Source organism: Salmo trutta, chromosome 5, assembly GCF_901001165.1.
Source record: "Salmo trutta chromosome 5, fSalTru1.1, whole genome shotgun sequence".
In the NCBI taxonomy this organism is placed as follows: Eukaryota; Metazoa; Chordata; class Actinopteri; order Salmoniformes; family Salmonidae; genus Salmo; species Salmo trutta.
In genome coordinates this window covers 24988272-25005730 of record NC_042961.1, presented here as the reverse complement: position 1 = coordinate 25005730, position 17459 = coordinate 24988272, and the positions used below count along the sequence as shown (strand labels likewise).

Sequence of the window (17459 nt, the reverse complement as noted above, 5' to 3'; positions counted from 1 at the left end):
AGAATCTATTCTCTGTTTACTGGAGTTTAGCTACATCTAATGCAGAATATGGGAAATATTGGGAACTGCTGAAATGTAAAATCCGCTCAGCCTGTATTACTTATGGAAAACGGCTTGCTTTAAGAAGGAGATGTGAGGTAGCTGAACTCTCTAAGACAATTACTGATATCACAGAGATTGAGCATCTTGCTCTTAATGAGAAAGCTAAATTGAATGATTTACAGAATCAACTAGATATATTGTATGAGGAAAAGGCTAGAGGAGCTTTCATAAGATCCAGAAAACAATGGCTTGAAAAAGGCGAAAAGAACAGTAGATACTTTTTTAATTTGGAAAAGAGGAGAGGGGAACTCAACACACTTCGGAAACTTAAGATTAATGGGGTTACCACTGAGGATAGAGAGTTGTTATCAGACTTTACCACTAAGTATTATGAGAATCTTTACTCCTTAGATAACAATTTGAGTGACTCTAAGGATCTCCTTGATTCTATAGAGAATGTTAATTCGGTTAGTGAAGAATTCAATCAGTCTTGTTGCCAAGATTTATCCATTATGGACATCCAGTACGGGGTTGTTTAGTTAAAAAAGAACAAATCTCCAGGTTGTGATGGATTAACTTCTGAATTTTACAAAACCTTCTCTGAAGAAATAGCACCTTTTTTACTTGAAACCTTTAGGGAGGCTATAAAGAAGGGAGAACTACCTGCCTCTCTGAAGCAAGGGGTTATTACTCTTATATCTAAACCACACAAGGATCTTTTAAATATTGATAATTGGCGTCCAATCACACTCCTAAATAACGACTACAAAATTATAGCCTTAATCTTTGCAAAAAGGTTAAAGTCTTGCTTAAATGATCTGATTGATGAATGTTAATCAGGGTTTATGAAAGGGCGCCATATATCTAATAATCTGAGGCTGGTGTTAGACTTGGTTGAGTATTGTGATCTATTAGATGACTTCCCTGTTATCCTATTTTTGGATTTTCAGAAAGCATTTGATACAGTAAGTCACAATTGTATCTTTGATTGTCTTAAGCATTTGAAATTTGGTTGTTTTTTTGTTGATGCTATTAGAACTCTGTATAATGGTGACAATAGCTGTATCAAACTCTGTCATGGAACATCCTCAAGGTTTAACATTTACAAAGGAATACGACAAGGTTGTCCAATTTCACCTTTTTTATTTTTGTTAGTATCTCAAATGTTATGCTCATTAGTTCATAAAAGTCAATTTGAAGGCATTACATTCCAGGCCAGAGAGATCAAGATATCCCAACTGGCGGATGACACCTCACTTTTTTTGAAAAATGTGTCTCAAGCTAGATTAGCATTGGATATCGTGAAGCAGTTCTCCAAAATCTCAGGTTTGGCATTAAATCTTTCCAAATGTGAGATGTTTGTTTTGAAAGGAGCTGTCAATCCAACAGATTGTAACATCTCTGAAAAAGATACTGTAACCGACCTCGGTGTAAAGATCACCAAAAATCTTAAGGCTGTGAATGATCTTAATTTGAACCCGGTAACTGAATCTGTAAAAAAAAAATTATCCTCATGGTTAGGGAGGGATTTAAGTCTTCAAGGAAGGGCGCTTTTATCCAAAGCTGAGGGGCTATCTCGTGCATCCTATCTTTTTTCATCTATTGACATTCTCAAATCCACTTGCTGTACCTTAGATAGGCTTTTGTACAACTTCATATGGAAAAACAAGCCACATAAGATAAAAAGAGATGTTATCACCAACAGGGTTTGTGATGGCGGTCTAAATGTCTTAGATTTCACTCTCTTTAATCAGATATCAAAGGTTAACTGGATTAAAAGGTACATAAAAAATCCTCATAGTTTCTGGAATATTATACCTCATTGTTTTTCAGAAGTTCGGAGGGCTTAATTTTTTACTACAATGCCCATATATTGTGGGTAAACTTCCTGTGAAACTGGTGGATTTTCACAAGCAGGCTTTAATGTGCTGGGATTTGTTGTATAAACACAACTTTTCACCTCATAAATGTTTTATATGGAACAATGGGTCGATATTACATAGAAACACCAACTTGTAAGTCGCTCTGGATAAGAGCGTCTGCTAAATGATGTAAATGTAAAGATGTTATTTAACCATAAATGGTTCTCGAAAAACATTATTCTTGTCAGCCAATTAGTTGATAATAGTGGGAATCTATTTACATGGAGAGAATTTATGGAAATATACAACTTTGAGGTTTCAAGTAAGGAATATGACACTGTTATTAAAGCTACACCTAGTGGGATAAAAACTTTACTTCAGAATAATACATATTTTAGAATATCTCCGATTGTAAGCAATATTCAGGTGAATGGCATTGGTCTACTAGATACGAAATTCAACAATCGTTTATTAAGGGATATTTTCTACAGGAAGTCTATTCCCTCTGCGATATTTTGTTGGGCTTCATCGTTTGATGTAAACTGTTGCCGTGCTTGGCTCACTCCACACATTTATGGTGACCAATAAAGTAAAGGAGATCTCCTTTAAGATAATCCATAGATTCTATCCGTGTAATAGTTTGATTTCTAAATACATACTTGATGTTACCAGTGAATGCAGTTTTTGTGAACTAGAAACTGAATCTATTGAATACTTATTCTGTAATTGTTTATATAGTGAAGTGTTCTGGACTGATGTAAAACTATATCTTGGCCTCAAATTGCATACAACCATTGAAATGTCTAAGTTTGATATAATATTTTTACTACACTGATTCCACAATTGAACGTGAGTATGTCATAAATCTCTTTATTTTATTAGGAAAACGTTTCATACACAAATTAAAATTTATGAAGAAAAAGCCCCTTTTCTTAATTTTTTTTATCTGATGTGTAAAACTATTTAGAGTCTTTAAAACGTATACAAAACAAAATGTCAAAAAAATGTATTCGCTATTTAATTTTATATAATATGGAATAGTTTAATTTTTTCTCATTTCTTTGGAATCCCTCTGGCTGTTATGTTTGTTTTGCATGTTACTGTTAATAAAAAATAATTTAAAAAATGTAAAAACCCGACTGTAGTTACGTGTACAACACGTTACCTTCCTTACAAGTAAAAAGAAGAGCAGCATAGGCTAGCATAATGACTGTTGTGACCTTTTTATTGACAAGTCTTTAGTGAGGTAGCCAGCTAGTTAACATTAGCTCCCGATTAGTGTAGTCATACTTTTTCACGTGGTGACAAGCTAGCTAGTGTTGGCCCACCAGGGAAGGGATATTTTGCAAATGTTAGCTAGTTAACGTTAACTCACCTTTTGTGTAGACAGACTTGCTAGCTAACGTTAGGCCGGCACCATGGCAAGGATAGCTGTTAGATAGCATGTCACCACACACAAATTCTGACAACACGAACCGTGAGCTAATGTTAACTAGCTAACTAGTTAAATACTGCCTGGTAGTCTAGCTAGTTAGCCACCTTGGTTCGCTAGTTAGCTACATTAGCTAAAGTTGGCTAGCCATCTCACAAAGGACTTATGGGCTAAACGTTTTCCCCACACAACACACAGTGCATCTGTTGTACATGACTAATCAAATTACTTGTGAAGTCAGTTATAAATGTCAGCAGGGATGCAATGAAGCTAGCCCGAGACTAGTAATTTTCAGACTGGGCTAGTAGACAATGTGACAAACTAGCCTAACAGAGCAGTAAAAATAACCTGCATAGGCTATCATTATGACTGCTGTGACCTTTTAATTTTGACAAGCCCTTTGTGAACAAGCCATCTAGCTAACGTTAGCTCACGGTTTGTGTAGTCATACTTTCTCACGTGGTGACATGCTAACTAACGTTAGCCCACCAGGGCAGGGATTTAGCTAGTTAAATATTGCCTGGTGGGCTAGCTCGTTACATTAGCTAACATTAGCTAGCTAACGTTGCATAGTATATCACCGTGGTGTAGTCTGACTTTCCCGAAAGGCCTGGTGGGCTAACATTAGCTAGCATGTCACCACATGGAAAAGTGACTACACAAACAGTGAACTAACATTAATTAGCTGGCTAGCTAGCTCAGGACTTGTGGGCTCAATGTTTTCCCATAGAAAAAACAAATGGTTTTATTCCACAAGTGCATCTGTACATGACTAATCAGATGACCTGTGAAGTCAGTTATACAGTGCATTCGGAAAGTATTCAGACTTTTTCCATTTTGTTACATTACAACCTTATTCTAAAATTGATTTAAATTGTTTTTTTCCCCCCCTCATCAATCTACACATAATACCCCATAATGGCAAAGCAAAAACAGGTTTGTTTAAATTTTTCAGACGATCCCCCTTATCACTGTCGGACCTTCTCAGTGAACTCACGGCTGAGGGTTTTAACTTTCCTCTTGAGAATTAAAATCAGAAGTCCAGTAGTATAGCTGATCGCAATACATCACCTCTTCTTGCAAATAATATCCTAGACTGTCCTAATAATCCAGTTGAGCATTCCAGATAATTCCTCCATCCCAGCCGAAATGTCCCATCCACATAGTAGGATTTTAGATGTGCAGATAGACCAAAGCCCAGTCTATTTTACCATTACAGTCAAGCCTTTTTATTAATATTTAACCTTTATTTAACTATGGGTTATGGTATTTTAATATACATTTTACCATTTTAGTAATCAATTTAACTAGCTAGTAAAAAAAAAATGTTTGTCTTTCAGATGGGTGGAATGGAAAACCAGTGACATCTTTCGGCTCTGCAGCTACCATTTTCCGGTGGGAAAGAGAAATTGACCTGTATTTACAAGAAAATGTATCTATCTCATCCACCATGGCAGAAGAGGAAGATCCAGACTGTTGATTGGGAAACAAGAACAAATAATGAGGCATGAGGATTGGGTGTTGAGGGACCACTTGTCACATTGTCCAAGGTGGATGGACATGGACATCCTGTGCCAGTGTGATCTGAGCGCAAGCGTCCTGGTATCCCTTTTATTTTATTTATTTAACCTTTATTTAACTAGTCAAGTCAGTTAAGAACAAATTCTTATTTACAATGTGGGCCTACCAAAAGACAAAAGGCCTTCTGTGGGGACTGGGGCCTGGGATTAAAATGTAATAATCTGTCATTTCCACATGAGGACAAGTGCAGTTTTTCCATAAACTTTAAATTGATAACTTGGGATTTTATCACTTGACATATCAATCATATAGTGATAAGGATACTACAAATCAGAACTGTGTGAATGCACGTACCACTCCGAATAAATACTGTGCCTCTGAAGATCCACCCCTGGTCATGAAACTACAGCACAGGCTGGATGTCTAAACAAAGTCAACTCTGAATGTCAATAGATTTTAGATTCATTCTCATCAATGACAACGTTCTAGAACTGAGTTATCACTCATCTAAGTCTGGTATCCTGGGTAATCTGGTTAATGATTATATAATTGATTAAGTGGCTCTTTCCTTGTAGAATGTTGACAGCAGTATAGAACATATTGTATTGCTAAGATGCTCAAATTTAACTTAATAGCTACACTCACCGACACAGTATAAACTTTATCCCTTATACTGACCCTGACCAAACCAGTAAGTTGGCCCTCACTATAGCTGCACTTTCCCACATGGCCAGACGTATAGTTGTCGTCTCCCCCTTTTAATGCTCATCCTTGAAAAATGACATAAGGTCTGAAATAGACACCAAAGTTGACATATTGTACAAACAATTATCAACATTAATGATTTTTTGATCTACTGTTCTAACTAGATAGCTGAAGTGTAGTCAGTGGCTAGCTAAGACAGAGAAATGGGACGGAAGAAGTTCAACACTATTCAATTCATTTCAATACAGCATATGGATTCATCTTGGATTGGGCACAGGTCTCTGACCACGCTGGTGAACAGTAGCTGAAAGTGTCGGATAGAGACGATGTGCAGGAGCTTCCTGCAGGAATTTGTAGTCTTGCTGAGGTCTTCTCTGTTGCTAATTACCATTTCAACATTTTTGGAGTACATTTTAATAAATATATTGATAAAACTCACCTTGTCAGAGAGAATTACACGGTTATCAAAAACGTCAGGCCAAGGTAAGCCAACACCAAACAAATACTTAGTTTGATGTGTTTATAAAATTAATGATGTGAAAAATGAATGGTGAAAAAACGACTGGAACCATTACTGTGTTTGACCGCTAGGTTTTATGGATATAATGACACGTCCACTGTGCCAGAGGGAAAGTGTACAGACACACGCCACAGTTCTAGCTGGGCTACTAAAATGTTGCAGTGTGGGTTTGGTTTTTAAAGCTTGACAATGAATAACCATAAAACAAAACCTGCAACAAAACATCACGCAAAGGAGAAACATGTAGGTCTATTACAGCAACATTTGAGCAGTAGCCTAGGCTGGCTTCTCAACTAGGCCTACAAGATATTTTATGTGCACCATACAGCGAAGCTGCATTCAACCGCACAGGTTACCCATGTAATGCAAAAAAATGTAAAAAACATGTTTTAAGTTTAGGCTAAATGTTACAACAGCCTAGCTTCATTTTTGTTATTTGGAGTTATTAAATACTGATTAAATACTGATTGATTTGGGTCACAGCTTATTATGCACATCTGCAAGCACAGCAGCAAAGGCTGGACAAATATAATTTCTCTCTTTTGTTTTAATATGTAAAAAATGCTATATACAGCATCCTATGTATATAAGTGGACATTATAAGGTACCATCTTTTTTTCTAATAAAACAATGGCCAGTTTGGGTTACAGTTGTATGCATGTTTTTGTTTTAAACAAACATAATAAGCTATGTCTGGCCCTTGCGCTGATTGAGTTTGACACCCGTTATAGGGCATGCAATTTAAATGCATTGACCTTTGCTTACAGTAAAACTAATGTTTTTCATCAAATTGGATGATATTTAGATGAAACCAGTTGATAATAATTATGTATTTAACTAGGCAAGTCAGTTAAGAACAAATTCTTATTTACAATTACGGCCTACCCCGGCCAAACCCTAACCCGGACGACGCTGGGCCAATTGTGCGCGGCCTATGGGACTCCCAATCACGGCCGGTTGTGATACAGACTGGAATTTTGCCATAGTCTGTAGTGACGCCTCTAGCACCGAGATGCAGTGCATTAGACCGCTGCGCCACTCACTATAGAATACTAGGTTGACCCAAGTATGAAAAATGACTGCAGCTGGTAAATTGAGAAAGTTGATCATAAAGTTACTGGTCCCCTCTCCCATGTCAAACGCCTGGATTCAGGAGACAGGCATTACGTCCGGCTTTTCAACGTCACGTAAAAGCCGGAAATGTTATAAACCAATGGTAGCATCATATAATCGTAACTAATATAACTATGGAACGCATTAAAACCGTCATCACATGTGCGCATCATACGGTTTTATTTACAACCCATAAGCTAGCACAAGCCTCCCGAGTGGCGCAGTGGTCTAAGGCACTGCATTGCTGTGACACTAGAGATTCTGGGTTCGAGTCCTAACTGACGCAGCCGGCCGCCGCTCGGCGGCGCACAATTGGCACAGCTTTGTCCGGGTTAGTGGAGGGCTTGGCCGGCAGGGATATCCTTGTCCCATCGCGCACTAGCGACTCCTGTGGCGGACCGGGCGCAGTGCACGCTGACAAGTTCGCCAGGTGTACGGCGTTTCCTCCTCCGGCTGGCTTCCGGGTTAAGTGGGCATCGTGTCAAGAAGAAGCAGCGCGGTTGCTGGCTTCCGGGTTAAGTGGGCATCGTGTCAAGAAGAAGCAGCGCGGTTGTGTTTTGGAGGACGCACGGCTCTCGACCGTCGCCTCTCCCGAGTTGCATCGATGAGACAGGACTGTAACTACCAATTGTATACCACGATTTTTTTTTTTTTTTAAGATAGTTACCAGCATCTTTCTGCTTGAGCTAACGCCTTTTCATTCGCGTTGTGACTTTTAGCTAGCAAGCTAATTTACTTACCAGCATGCCGGAAAAAGCACACTGTGTTTTGACTGGATGCCATAGTGTTAATTTAACGGTACACTATTTTAGAAGAATGAACACATCCGACATTAGTGGCTGTTTTTTCACTTCGGGTGGACAGGCTACACCAAAAATTAGGATTGTGTATGTGGGTGCTGTGCGCATTTCGAGCGAAGTTCCTTTATCAATTGGGGAGAAGATCCGATGGGTCTTGCCAGGAAGCTAACCTTGAAGACGGATGCAGTACCATCATTGACACTTCCCGCCAGGATATGTGAAACAGTGCAAAGTACGATTGACTTAATATTGGTGTCTGATAAATCTAAAATATCGCAGAGTGGAGTAATAGTATATGGAATCAGTGATAATTTAATTACATTTTGCACACGGAGGATTTTTAAAGATATATGTAAGTGTCACAAAACCGTTAGAATCAGAGGACTCAACAAATACTGTGTTGAAATGTTTAGGGAGGAAGTGGGTAAAATTGACTGGTCACCTGTGCTAGATAGTGTAGCGGTAGACAGTGCCTGAGAAGTCTTTAAATGTAGATTCCTTGATGTGGTGAATGTGATGGCTCCCATTAGATGGGTCAGGATAAAGCAGCGATCAAGCCCTTGGTTTAATCATGAGATTCTAAAATATATCCAAGCAAGGAATAAGGCCTTTAAAAAATTAAAGAACTCTCAAGAGCAGCATGATTTTTGTCCTGTATAAACGTCACAGAAATGAAGCACAGAGCAGGATGGATGAAGCTAAGGGGGGTTTCTTTGCTGAGAAAATAATTGAGAACATAAATGACCCTAAAAAGCTTTGGAAATCATTTAAGGAACTAGGCTGTAGTAGTACTACCAAAAACAAACAAAACAGTATTGGACTGAACATCAAGGGGGAGATGTATAAGGGGGAGGTATATGAAAAAGCAGAGGATGCCAATGAATTCAACTATTTTTTTATTTTTATTTTTAATTTTTATTTTTTTACTTCTGTTGCCAGCAAGCTGGTTAGCAAGCTGCTCACCAGTTCTGGTTTGTATGGAAGCAACCAAGTCAAGAAGTATTATGTAGAGTTAAGGGTTCAGCCAAACTCTTTTTTTTTTTGCAACGGTAGCAACAGCCAAAATAGTCAGTATGCTGGCAGAGCTTAAATGCTCCAAAGCCACAGGCCTGGATAGTGTTCCTGCAAGGTTTCTTATAGATTCTGCTGAGCAAATTGGCCCTCGTATTACGCATATCGTTAATCTCTCTCTTGAACAAGGCACCTTTCCCAAGGACATGAAACAAGCTAAAGTTATACCTCTGTGTAAGTCTGACCCTGGGAATTATAGGCCTGTATCTATCCTCTGTGTAACATCAAAGATCCTGGAGAGAATTGTACATGAGGAAATGTATGAATATGTTAACAAACAGGGTCTAATGTATGATTTTCAGTCAGATTTTAGAAAAACATACTTCACTAATTCATGTCTACTTTACTTGAATAATTTCATCAGGAAAGAGATTGATGGAAATCTGTGTGGAATGGTACTGCTTGACCTACAGAAGGCCTTTGATACAGTTAACCACTGTCTCCTAATCTCCAAACTGGAGGCACTGGGGTTAAGCAGTATCCCTCTAGGCTGGGTAAAGTCCTATTTATCAGGAAGGGAGCAAGTAGTAGCGGTTAATGGTTCACTGTCTCAGGCAAAACCAATGAGTTGTGGTGTTCCGCAGGGGAGCGTGCTTGGGCCTCTGCTGTTTTTATTGTATACTAATGATATGAAAGATGCTTGTTCTTGCCGTCTTTTTCTTTATGCGGATGACCCTAAACTTCTGGTGTCTCACAAAAGTAAAACTATGTTGGAGAGCATACATAGCACAGAGCTTACTATCATTAGCAAATGGCTTGGAGATAATAAGCTATCTCTGCACTTAGAGAAAACTGAAGCAATTATTTTTGGATCCAGACCTAAATTGTGTAGTTTGTCTGAAATCAGAGTGGAGTTAGGGGGTGAGGTGCTGACTACTAAAACCTCTGTTAACTACTTGGGATGTATCCTTGATGGAAGCTTGGGAGGTGTGAGCATTGCCAATAAGGTGCTAGGGATGGTTAATGCCAGGACTAAGTTTTTGGCTAGAAAGTCCAAGCTGCTTGATAAGGACTCCATGAAAGTGCTAGCTACTGCCCTCATTCAATGCCATTTTGACTATGCTAGTACTTCCTGGTTTGGGGGCTTATCTAAATGTATGAAGGGGAAGCTCCAGATAGCCCAGAATAAGCTGATCAGGGTAGTATTGAAGGTGAGTCCACGTGCTCACATAGGCAGGAGCTGCTTCCAGGAACTAAACTGGCTGTCTGTTGAGGCTAGGATGTCCCAGATTAGACTAGGTTTGGTTTACAGGAGTATTCATGGTCCTGCGCCCAGATATCTAAGTGATTACTTTCCTCGTGTTAGGGATGCACACAATCGCAGCACCAGATCAGGTTTTGCTGATGTGTGCTTATACAGGTTCAGGAGTAATGCTGGGAAAGGTACTTTGTATACTGGAGCCTCAGAATGGAATGAGTTGCCTCTGCCCATAAAAACAACGCCCTCTCTGGGCAGCTTTAAAAATAAAGTAAAAATATGTTAGATGTCTTCTGTGCCCATATGAATAACCCCTATGATGTAACTGGAATGATGAGATGTTCTACTCTGTTTTTGTTTTATTATTTCACTGCCATACTGTGTTCGATCTTGTCTAGCCATCTTGTCTCAAGAGGACCACAATGGAAATAAGTCCCAGACTTTATTGTGTGTTATCCTCGATTTTATTCATGTGCGTGTATGGCTTTTTCAAGTTTTATGTGTGCTTGTTTTTTTTAAATGGTCGAATTAATAAACTAAACTAAAAAAGTGGATCTTGCAGGCGCTGAACATAATAAGTAAATGCATGAAATGAAATGTATGCATTCACTACTGTTAGTCGCTCTGGATAAGAGCGTCTGCTAAATGACTAAAATGTACATGTAAGTATCAGTTTGATGAGTCTGACACTGGCTGTTTTGACTTCTGAACTCTATATTTTCTGTAACACACCAGATAGTCATGTTTTTTGTTCATCTAAAGGACTGCATGGTCAACCTGACGTCTGCATAGGCCATGCAGTATTTACGTTGATACGGAGTCTGCAGAAGTCAGGGCATTCATAGTTGTTATGCTTCGTGGAGCAGCGCAGAGCTGTTGTCAAGGAAGTGAGTAAGTTTGTACAGGACCTCCCACCCCCACCTATAGTCAACCAATCATGTCAGTGCAGAGCTATAAGGAGCCCTCCGTATTGTTACATTTGGGAGGCGCACAGCGATGCAGTCCAGAGCAAAATTCTGCCTTTGCATGCTTCTGGAGGATCTGCAATTGCGTCACACCCTCCATACAAGGCCTTCCACCACATTTTAGAATCAAGCATAAATTGGCTTTAAGCATCATAGGTCGAACTGCCAGCACACAGCTGACAAGAAGTAATGTCATCCGCAAAAGGAGTTGCGGTGTGTATTGTATTTGTAATTTACCCCTGACAATCATATTCTGCCATTGTGTGGGTTGTTGTCTTATAGTTGATGTAGCTTGTGTCCTTGGGGCTAATCATGATGATTCATTTTGTCTTTCCACTATCATCAAGCTGTAATGATGGACAATTTAGAAAATGTAACATCTACTCTGTCTGCACAGCTTCCCAGGCAACCACCGGCAGCAGAAATGCTGTGATACAAAATCAGCTTTCCCTGGGGGATATGCTGTGAAGCCTGTGAAGACAGACCAAAGGGGGATATGCTGTGAAGACAGACACAACATACTGTAAGTCGTAGTTGTTCATTTCAAATCAATTAAGCATTTCAGGCACACAACTTCTAAATACAAACAATGACAATTTTCACAAAAAAGTGCACAACCAAATATTGCATATTTCAAATTGAGTACTTCAAAAACACCAGAGAACTTTGCGTAGAAGGAGTAGATCACTACATCAACAAATTGATAACATCATAACTCAGAACAGTAAATAAAAGGAAATTATATTGACTACCCATTTAACAAACATTACCATTTTCAAAAATATTACAGGCAATGGGGATGACTGAAGCAAAAGTGGGTGACTGAAGCCTGCTTGATTGAAGCGGGGTACATGGGTCCCCCTCCTCTCCCACTCCCCTCCCCATCAATCTCTGTAGTTGGTTGCATTTCCTAAAGCTTAAGTAATTCACGTGATATATCACATTTTGTTACTTTGTATATATATTTTTTCATTTGGCTGGGAAATTAGTTTGACAAATTGTATGAATCAATGGAGTCCTGCACACTGTAGGCCGGGCCAGGTGCCTATATTAGGCTTACTGCTCTAATATATATTTTTTATGTCAAATGTTTCACTGTTATTTCTCAATATTTTGGCTAAGCTGGCCTATTTTTAAATGATCAAATACATGTCTGACCAGGTCGCAATTGTAAATGAGAACTTGTTCTCAACTTGCCTACCTGGTTAAATAAAGGTGAAATAAAAAATAAATAAATAAATACAATTCTGAACATAGTCATAATGCCAATGCAGAGTCACCAATCATGGGCCATGATGATATGTCCTCATCAGAGCTGTCCAAGCACACGAGAAGACAGTATAACAGACAGAGGGGGGGGGGAACTAAGTAGCTGTAAAGAGCCAAGTTTATTCATCAATCACTCTTTTATTTGTCACGTGTTATAAATGAGAACTTCACTCTTCAACTCTCATCTTATCCCATATCTATATTAAGACTCGATTTGTGGATAAATCCCAAACTTGTCCATGCTTAAAGGCAAATCGATTAATCCAATGTAATATAAGGCAAGTTAAGAAACACCTGTATGAAACATCTGTAGTCCATTTTCATAAAACAAGAGAGTAATGTAAACAGTGATTAAAATGGGTGATCTGAACTTAAAATTGGAAAATGCTCTAGCGTTATGATTAGAAAACATTTTGTAGGAAAACTTCATACTTTTCCATCATGATATAAAACAAGACAATATTTTGTCATTTTGAACATTGTGATAATCTCTGTTTAAACAGTGCATTGCATTTTGTCCTAAAATATGTTCTGGGTCAAATAAGATTATTTATTTTCTGAGGAATGTTAGGTGTGTGGTGGGAAGCTTCACAATAGTTATGTTTTAGAAGATGAAGAGTTTTGACGGCTTGGATGTTTTTTTTGTCTATGGTCCTCTCTGAGCGCTGTAAGCAAGCTGGAATCACAAATAACCATCTTGATCCCAAACATATAAAACAGTTAGCAGATAAAAGTTCACAGCATGCCATGGCCACTCATTATTTGGTGAGGAAGTGGTGGTGTAGTCTATAAAGACTATAGACTCTGTTCTGCAGCAGGGTCTTCTTGGTGGAGTCAGTGTTGTTTGGGCCTGTGGTCAGGTTTGTATTTGAGAAGCAGGCCGAGAGGCAAAGCCAAACAGCACTGTCTGAACAAAATAGAGGCAAACTAGTCCTTGTGCCGTCCACCCCCTTTGTCACTGTGAAGACACACACACACACACACACACACAAGGCAGTTCAGTCTTCAGTGTCAATGACTACAGCATAATGGCCTTTAAGGTATTGGGTAGAGTCCAAATTGGCAAATATAAAGAGAGGTGACGGAAGCCTGTAAGATCTTAAATGTAACTAGACTTGCAGTTATACAGTGCCCCCTTCTGGACAAAACAAAACATGATGAGGGATGGTGCACTAGAAGAATCACAACACTATTGCATTCGGTAAAGTCAACAGTACCTCTATTACTGCATTCCTTTTCATAGGATTTACGGTATTTAGCCTGTACATTTTTTGGGGCAATGTTTATATTACCCCCTTACAAACAGACCCATTTTTACCACATTCGAACCATCGAAATGAAATCAAGACACACCTACCCGATCACAGTCAAGACACCAATGGTGGAAAAGTACCCAATTGCCATACTTGTGTAAAATAAATGATACCTTAATAGAAAATGACTCAAAGTGAAAGTCACCCAGTAAAATACTATTTGAGTAAGTCTAAAAGCTTGATATTAAATATACTTAAGCATCATAAGTAAATGTAATTGCTAAATTAAACAATGCATTCAGAAATTATTCCAGAACCCTTCTCTTTTTCCACATTTTGTTAGGTTACAGCCTTATACTAAAATTGATTAAATAAAACTTTTCCTCATCAATCTAACCACAATACCCCATAATGACAAAGCAAAAACAGCTTTTTAGAAAATGTTAGCAAATTTATTCATTCAAAGTATAAAACATAAGTATTCAGACCATTCAGACTCAACATTGAGCTCAGGTGCAGTCTGTTTCCATTAATCATCCTTGAGATGTTTCTACAACTTGATTTGAGTCCACCTGAGGTAAATTCAATTGATTTGACATGATTTGGAAAGGCACACGCCTGTATTGTGTCGAGGCACAGATCTGGGGAAGGGTACCAAAACATTTCTCTAGCATTGAAGGTCCCCAATAACACAGTGACCTCCATCATTCTTTTCATTATATATATTTTTCCCCCCTTTTCTCCCCATTTTCATGACATCCAATTGCGATCCAATTACAATCTTGTTTCATTGCTGCAACTCCCCAACGGGCTCGGGAGAGGCGAAGGTCGAGTCATGCGTCCTCCGAAACATGACCAGCCAAACCGCTCTTCTTAACACCGCCTGCTTAACCGGGAAGCCAGCCGCACCAATGTGCCGGAGGAAACACTGTTAAACTGATGGCGAAGTCAGCCTGCAGGGACCCAGACTGCCACAAGGAGTCGCTAGAGCGCCACCCCAGCCAAATCCTCCTCTAACCCGGACGACGCTGGGCCAATTTTGCGCCGCCCTATATGACTCCTGGTCACTGCTGGTTGTGACACAGCCTGGGATCGAACCATGGTCTGTGGTGATGCCTCAAGCACTGCGATGCACTGCCTTAGACCTCTGCGCCACTCTGGAGGCCGGCCTCCATCATTCTTAAATGGAAGAAGTTTGGAACCACCAAGAATCGGGGGAGAAAGGCCTTGGTCAGGGAGGTGACCAAGAACCCGATGGTCACTCTGACAGAGCTCAATAGTTCCTCTGTGGAAATGGGAGAACCTTCCAAAGGACAACCATCTCTGCAGCACTCCACCAATAAGGAATTTATGGTAGAGTAGCCAGACAGAAGCCACTCCTAAGTAAGGCACATCACAGCCCGCTTGGAGTTTGCAAAAAGACACCTAAAGGACTCTTAGACCATGAGAAATAAAATTCTCTGGTCTGATGAAACCAAGATTGAACTCTTTCGCCTGAATGCCAAGCATCACGTCTGGAGGAAACCTGGCACCATTCCTACGGTGAAGCATGGTGGTGGCAGCATCATACAGGATTCAAGGGAAAGATGAACAGGGCAAGTACAGAGCGCTCCTTGATGAAAACCTGCTCCAGAGCTCTCCGGACCTCAGATTGGGGAGAAGGTTCACCTTCCAACAGGACAACGACCCAAAGCACACAGCCAAGACAACGCAGGAGTGGCTTCGAGACAAGTCTGAATGTCCTTGAGTGGCCCAACGGTGAAGCATGGTGGTGGCAGCATCATGCTGTGGGGATGTTTTTCAGAGGCAGGGACTGGAAGACTAGTCAGAATTGAGGGAAAGATGAAAGGTGCAAAGTACAGAGATCCTTGATGAAAACCTGCTCCAGAGAGCTCAGGACCTCAGACTGGGGTGAAGGTTCACCTTCCAACAGGACAATGACCCTAAACACACACTGTCAAGACAATGCAGGAGTGGCTTCGGGGCAAGTCTCTGTTTCCATTGATCATTTTTGGAGTGACCTGAAAATAGCTGTTCAGTGACGCTCCCCATCCAAGCTGACAGAGCTTGAGAGGATCTGCAGAAAAGAATGGGAGAAACTCCCCAAATACAGTTGTGCAAAGCTTGTAGTGTCATACCCAAGAAGACTTGAAGCTGTAATCGCTGCCAAAAGTGCTTCAACGAAGTACTGAGTAAAGGGTCTGAATATTTATGTAAATGTAAGTTTTTAAAATTTTGTATACATTTGCAAACATTTCTAAAAACCTGTTTTTGCTTTGTCATTATGGGGTATTGTGTGTAGATTGATGAGGATTCTTTTTTTTTAATCCATTTTTAGAATAAGGCTAATGTTACAAAATGTGAAGTCAATGGGTCTGAATACTTTTCAAAGGCACTGTAGGCCTATATATCAATCTTGAACAGGATGATCTATTTTGGATGCAATTTGAATGGAATTGATGGAGAGAAAAACAGAGTGGTCACTTGTGCACTGATTTAAAGCAACGATATAGTGTTTTGAAACTGCAGCTGTAATAAAATAAAAAAAATCTTTACAATTAAAAAATAAGGTGATCCCCAAAAGCCTGATGTAGATGTGTATATTAGACATGCATTCAATCTCTATAATACTGTAGCATAGGCTATGTTGCAGCAAATGTAGGTCTACCTGTCACAATAAAAAATAAAAAAAAGTTACCATGATGAGATGATAGGTCTACATACTGAGATGGGCTGTCGGTCCCCACCCTGGGCGTTGATGCTTCATCATGCAGTGACCAGAAAGATGGCCGTAAGAGAATCCAGATTTAGACATTGCATATAATTTAACAGTTCAATTTCACATCATGCTGTTCATATAAATAATTTGTTATAATGTACCAGTTTTTCGCAGTTATTTATCCTGGGAAAAGGGAGTGGTTTTGGGTGGTAAATCTTGGTAACCGGGTTCCTGCCATTCAACCCTCTACATTAAAAAAAAGCTATCTGTGACCAACAGATGCAGATCTGTATTCCCAGTCATGTGAAATCCATAATTAGGGCCTAATGATTTTTTTTTTATTGACTGATTTCCGTATGAACTTTAACTCAGTAAAATCTTTGAAATTGTTACATGTTGCATTTATATTTTTGTTCAGTATAGATGTGGAAATTAAAAGATAAAACCTACACTAGATAACCAGGCTACCAACAGCCATATTGCACCCTTATCACCCCACCCGTTCCACAGATTTTTTTTAATGGACTTTGAACAAGATACTGCATTATCTATAGGGCTATCTTTGGCTGATAAATAGGCATAGTAAGAAATGTCAATGGCTACAAGAATATCATTACCTTTCCACTATGCAGCAGAACTTGAGTTACACACTCAACCTGGACTCAGAGCATTTTGTATTATTCTGTACGTAAATCCGAGACCCTCCATTTAGTATGTTACATTTGGTATGGTTACATAAGACAGATGGTTACTTAAGGCAAAAACGAAAGTAGGATGGTTGGTCGGGGTGGATGGGTAAGCATATAATGCAACCCAAAGGTTGCGAGTTCAAATCTCATCACAGACAATTTTAGCTAATTAGCAACTTTAACTACTTACTACTTTTTAGCTACTTTGCATGTTAGCTAAACCTTCCCCTAACCTTTTTAGTTAACCATTCCCCTAACCCTTTTAAACCTAACTCCTAACCTTAACCCCTAGCCTAGCTA

At 39.4% G+C, this 17459-nt stretch overlaps 2 long non-coding RNA genes across 3 annotated transcripts; one reads left to right on the top strand and one right to left on the bottom strand.

Moving 5' to 3' along the window:
* The first annotated feature begins 7642 nt into the window (after nucleotides 1-7642).
* On the top strand, nucleotides 7643-13829 carry LOC115193946 (uncharacterized). 2 transcript variants are annotated; one of them, XR_003878266.1, is made up of 3 exons: nucleotides 7643-8227; nucleotides 11627-11752; nucleotides 12020-13829. It is a non-coding gene; the product is annotated as an uncharacterized LOC115193946 (long non-coding RNA). The 2 variants fall into 2 exon arrangements; XR_003878265.1 differs by having other exon boundaries at nucleotides 11627-13829.
* Nucleotides 12617-16822, bottom strand: LOC115193947 (uncharacterized). The gene is made up of 2 exons (XR_003878267.1): nucleotides 16450-16822; nucleotides 12617-13456 (listed from the first exon to the last, which is right to left on the bottom strand). It is a non-coding gene; the product is annotated as an uncharacterized LOC115193947 (long non-coding RNA).
* Between the last annotated feature and the right edge of the window lie 637 nt (nucleotides 16823-17459).